Source organism: Danio rerio, chromosome 23 (genome assembly GCF_052040795.2).
Source record: "Danio rerio strain M-AB ecotype USA chromosome 23, GRCz13ab, whole genome shotgun sequence".
Lineage (NCBI taxonomy): Eukaryota > Metazoa > Chordata > Actinopteri > Cypriniformes > Danionidae > Danio > Danio rerio.
Genome location: NC_141043.1, coordinates 48,812,501 through 48,817,500, shown reverse-complemented (window position 1 = coordinate 48,817,500; position 5,000 = coordinate 48,812,501). Strand labels below are relative to the sequence as shown.

Sequence of the window (5,000 nt, the reverse complement as noted above, 5' to 3'; positions counted from 1 at the left end):
AATTGGGAGGGTTGACAGGTATGCAATCACAGAGTTGACGATAACAGAGTTGATGAAAATAGGGTTGATGATAACAGGGTTGACAGTAACAGAGTTGACTATAAAAGGGTTGACGATAACAGAGTTGACGATAACAGAGTTGACGATAACAGAGTTGACGATAACAGAGTTGACTATAATAGGGTTGATGATAAAAGAGTTGACGATAACAGAGTTGACAGTAACAGAGTTGACAATAACAGAGTTGACGATAACAGAGTTGACTATAATAGGGTTGATGATAACAGAGTTGACGATAACAGAGTTGACAGTAACAGAGTTGACGATAACAGAGTTGACGATAACAGAGTTGACTATAATAGGGTTGATGATAACAGAGTTGACGATAACAGAGTTGACAGTAACAGAGTTGACGATAACAGAGTTGACGATAACAGAGTTGACTATAATAGGGTTGATGATAACAGAGTTGACGATAACAGAGTTGACAGTAACAGAGTTGACGATAATAGGGTTGACGATAACAGAGTTGACTATAATAGGGTTGATGATAACAGAGTTGACGATAACAGAGTTGACAGTAACAGAGTTGACGATAACAGAGTTGACGATAACAGAGTTGACTATAATAGGGTTGATGATAACAGAGTTGACGATAACAGAGTTGACAGTAACAGAGTTGACGATAATAGGGTTGACGATAATAGGGTTGACAGTAACAGAGTTGACGATAACAGAGTTGACAGTAACAGAGTTGATGATAACAGGGTTGACGATAACATAGTTGACTGTAACAGAGTTGACGATAATAGGGTTGACACTAACAGAGTTGACGATAACAGAGTTGACGATAATAGGGTTGACGATAATAGGGTTGACACTAACAGAGTTGACAGTAACAGAGTTGACGATAACAGAGTTGACGATAACAGAGTTGACTATAATAGGGTTGATGATAACAGAGTTGACGATAACAGAGTTGACAGTAACAGAGTTGACGATAACAGAGTTGAAGATAATAGGGTTGACGATAATAGGGTTGACACTAACAGAGTTGACGATAACAGAGTTGACAGTAACAGAGTTGACGATAACAGAGTTGACGATAATAGGGTTGACGATAATAGGGTTGACAGTAACAGAGTTGACGATAACAGAGTTGACAGTAACAGAGTTGACGATAACAGAGTTGACGATAATAGGGTTGACGATAATAGGGTTGAGAGTAACAGAGTTCACGATAATAGGGTTGACACTAACATAGTTTACTATATCAGAGTTGACGATAACAGAGTTGATAGTAACAGAGTTGATAGTAACAGAGTTGACGGTAACAAAGTTGATGATTACAGAGTTGACACTAACAGAGCTGAAACCAACATGGTTGACACTAAAAGAGTTGACATCAACAATATTGACAATAACAAATATGACAATTACAGAATTGACACTAACAGAGATGACAGTATCAGAGTTGATGGTAAAAAAGTTGATGGTAACAGTTGATAACAGAGCTGATAATAACAGAGTTGAAGGTAACGGAGCTGACAGTAACAGTTGAGAGTAACAGAATTGACGATCACAGAGTTGGCACTAACAGAGTTGGCAATAAGAGAGTTGATGTTAACAGTTGACGTTAACAGTTAATGAAAATATGTATAGTCGTAGTCTAAGCTTTAACCCAAATACACATAGATCATTGTTTTTTTAGAGATAACTAAATATCATTTGTGTGTTTAATCAAAACTGATTCGTTAAAGTTTTGTTTTTGAAAAATAATTTAACCTTTATCATGGATCTAAAATTACTTTTGTCAATTTAATTTATTACTGTCACCAGAATAAAACATCTTGATTCAGAAGTGAAATCCTTTATAATTTCACAATGTCTTTTACGTATCGTTATACAGTGATTAAACTAAAACTTGTCGAAAAAGATCAGGAATATAAATGGTAAGTCTTTCACTTTATCGTCTTTTCACTGTTTTTCTGATATCTGCGTCTGTCTGGAGATGAAGAACATACAGGAGATGCTGTGTGTGAGTTTGGGTTAGTTGTTATTGTGTTTTTTAAGCAGGATTTAAGCACATGATTTTGATATAAATAATAAATAAGTGCTGAAATCAGGTTCAGTCAAGCATGAGATGATAATCGTCTCCAGACGCGTGCAGAGAGAAAGATGGATATGCTGGAAACAATGCAGAGGAAAAAAGAAAAGGTCTCATTCGGTGAAATATGTCCGTCTTAATATGTATGTACACTCAAAAAATACTTTTGAAATACTTATGAGTTCAACTCATAGTTTTTGGAAACAACTTAATTGTTTTAGGTTCAATACACATCAATTTGTAAAAAATGATTAAGTAAACTTAATCGATTTGTGTTGGGACAAGCATTGTGTGGAACCCATTAATGTATATATCCGAAAATTATACATGAAGACAGGATACAAATGATAAGGCTGTAGTTTATATTAGGCTATATGCTATCATGTGTAATTTGTGCTGATTTTGAACATTTGTATGTCAAATATTCATGTAAATAAAGCGCATTTAAGTGTCATTATGACCGACAGTCTATGGGTGTGACAAGCGGAGCTGTTATCAGTCTCACACACACACACACACACACACACACACACACTCGAGTGAAGTTTTACAGAAAGTAACATTTGCACTGCGCATCATTTCATGGGGTGATTAGTGTAGATCTCGACACTAGATGTGCTCTAGATGACTCTGTGCTAATATAAAATACATGACTGTTTACTGTGTTTACAGATGAGTGCGCGCGTTTGTATTCGCGTGTTTTGCGCATGCGCGAAAACTGTCAGCCTCACCGCACGGACACAAGGAATGTATTTTTATTCACCTCACTCGATCATGATTGAAATTAAGGTAGTGTATTGTTATTAATTATACGCTAAATAATCATATGTAGTTTCTAGTTATATAGTTTATATAATAAATAGGATATAATATAATTTCGTTTCGTAATTCAGTTGTTTTTGTTTTACAGTTGATTTGACATACTACTGAAACTATTTGTAAAATAGCTGATAAAGGTAAGTTTGTTTATTAATATGCTGTTGTCTAGTTAGTTTTATACTTCAATAAATTGTAATGCATTAAGTTTGAATTGAAGAAAAGCTTGTTATCTTTATGATGCAGCTGCTCAAACCCGTGCAGCTAGTCGTTTTCTGGGTTTAAGCTAAGTTAACTAATGTTTGTTTGTTTGTTTGTGTTTAGTAATTGGTTATATGTTGTTTAAGTTTTATTGGAGATTGAAATGTTTGAGGGACTAAATTTGTCATAATAACATTTCTACAGATACTTTTTAAGCCCGGAAAATAATAGTTTGATTTAAATAGCATTTTAAATGTGTTGTTTTTCTTAGTTTTACTGTTCTGCTGTGCTTTGGATTGAATAAATGCTTCTTTTAATAACAGTAAAACCACACTTTTGACTACTGGTAAGTGACTAGGCTAAATACAGTGTTGAATATAGTGATTGGCTTATAGCTTTTATTTAGGAGTAATTGAGATCATCAGATATTCTCTCCTATAAACCCTCTGTGCTCTTCCTTATATTAATTCTCATGTATTATTTAGGAAACAGTGGATGTGTGTTGAAGACAACGTCTAATGGTCTTGACTCCTGAGACGATCTTTGTGTGTGTGTGTGTGTGTGTGTGTGTGTGTGTGTGTGTGTGTGTATGCGTGCGTGACACTGAATAAAGTGCAAAACATTTGTTATTAAACTTATAGTTAATAGAATTAATATTATCCATCAACCCACCCATCCATCTTCCTGTCTGTCTGTCTGTCCTTCAACCCATCCATCTATCAACCCATTACTCCATCCGTCTGTCTTTTTGTCTGTCTGTTTGTCTATCTTTCCATCCATCCTGTCTGTCTGTCTATCTATCATTCATTCTTCAACCCATATATTTATCTGTTCATCCGTCAATCAACCCATCTATCTATCTATTTATCCCTCCATTCATTCATCTATCTATCAACCCACTCATCCATCTGTCTGTCTAATGTCTATCCTTAAACCTTTCCATCCATCCATTCTTCCTTTAACATATCCATTTTTCTCTCTATCCATCCATTAACCCACCATCCATCTGCCTGTCTGTCTGTCTGTTTGTCTATGCTTCAACCCTTCCATTTGTCCATCCATCCATATAAACCACCCATCCATCTGCCTGTCTGTCTATCTTTCTGTCTATCTATCCTTTAACCCATCCATCCATCTGTCTATCCATCAACCCACTATCCATCTGCTTGACTGTCTATGTTTCTATGCTTCAACCCTTCTATTCATCTATCAACCCATCCTGTCTGTCTATCTATCTATCTATTAACCCATCCATCTGTCTGTCTATCTATCTGTCCGTTCGTCCATCAACCCATCTATACATCAATTTATCCATTCATTCATCCACCTATCTATCAACCTACCCATCCCTCTGTCTGTCTGTCCTATCTATCCTTCAAGCCTTCTGTCCATCCATCCTTCAACCCATCCATCCTTCTATCCATCCATCCATCCATCCATCTATTAACCCACCCATTCATTTATCTATCTATCCCTCCATCCATCTATCTGTCTGTCTGTCCCCTCCGTCAACCCATCCATCTATTTATCTATTCATCTATCAACCCACCCATCCATCTGCCTGTCTGTTTGTCTATCCTTCAACCCTTCCATCCATCCATCCATTCATCCATCCATCCATCCATCCTTCAACCTATCAATTCGTCTGTCCCTTTGTCCATCCTTCAACCCATCCATCCATCCGTGTGTCTGTCTGTCTATCTATCTTTTAATCTTTCAACCCATCCATCCATCTGTAATTCTGTTTTTTTGTTTTATAACATTGTTATAACAGTCTATGTCTGCAGTTCACTGATTGGCCACTGATATCAGCGAAACTTAATAAACCCTTTTAATACGTTCCTGCGTTCTTCAGAAAGTTTGAGTTGTTTTGGCC

At 36.3% G+C, this 5,000-nt stretch overlaps 2 protein-coding genes across 15 annotated transcripts in view; both read left to right on the top strand.

The window, feature by feature from the left end:
- tfr2 (transferrin receptor 2) overlaps window positions 1–5,000 on the top strand; it is a 1,009,002-nt gene that overhangs the window by 46,254 nt on the left and 957,748 nt on the right. The window lies entirely within an intron of this gene.
- The window catches only part of LOC101882071 (uncharacterized), a 34,343-nt gene that overhangs the window by 10,309 nt on the left and 19,034 nt on the right, over window positions 1–5,000 (top strand). For 8 of the 14 annotated variants that reach the window (XR_015524142.1, XR_015524141.1, XR_015524140.1 and 5 more), the window contains exons 1-2: window positions 2,610–2,896; window positions 3,018–3,063. The gene's annotated coding sequence lies outside the window, so the exon portion shown is untranslated. Of the gene's footprint in view, window positions 1–2,609; window positions 2,897–3,017; window positions 3,064–5,000 lie in introns of those variants that run through there. The other 6 variants (XM_087307867.1, XM_087307870.1, XM_087307869.1 and 3 more) reach the window with 3 other exon arrangements.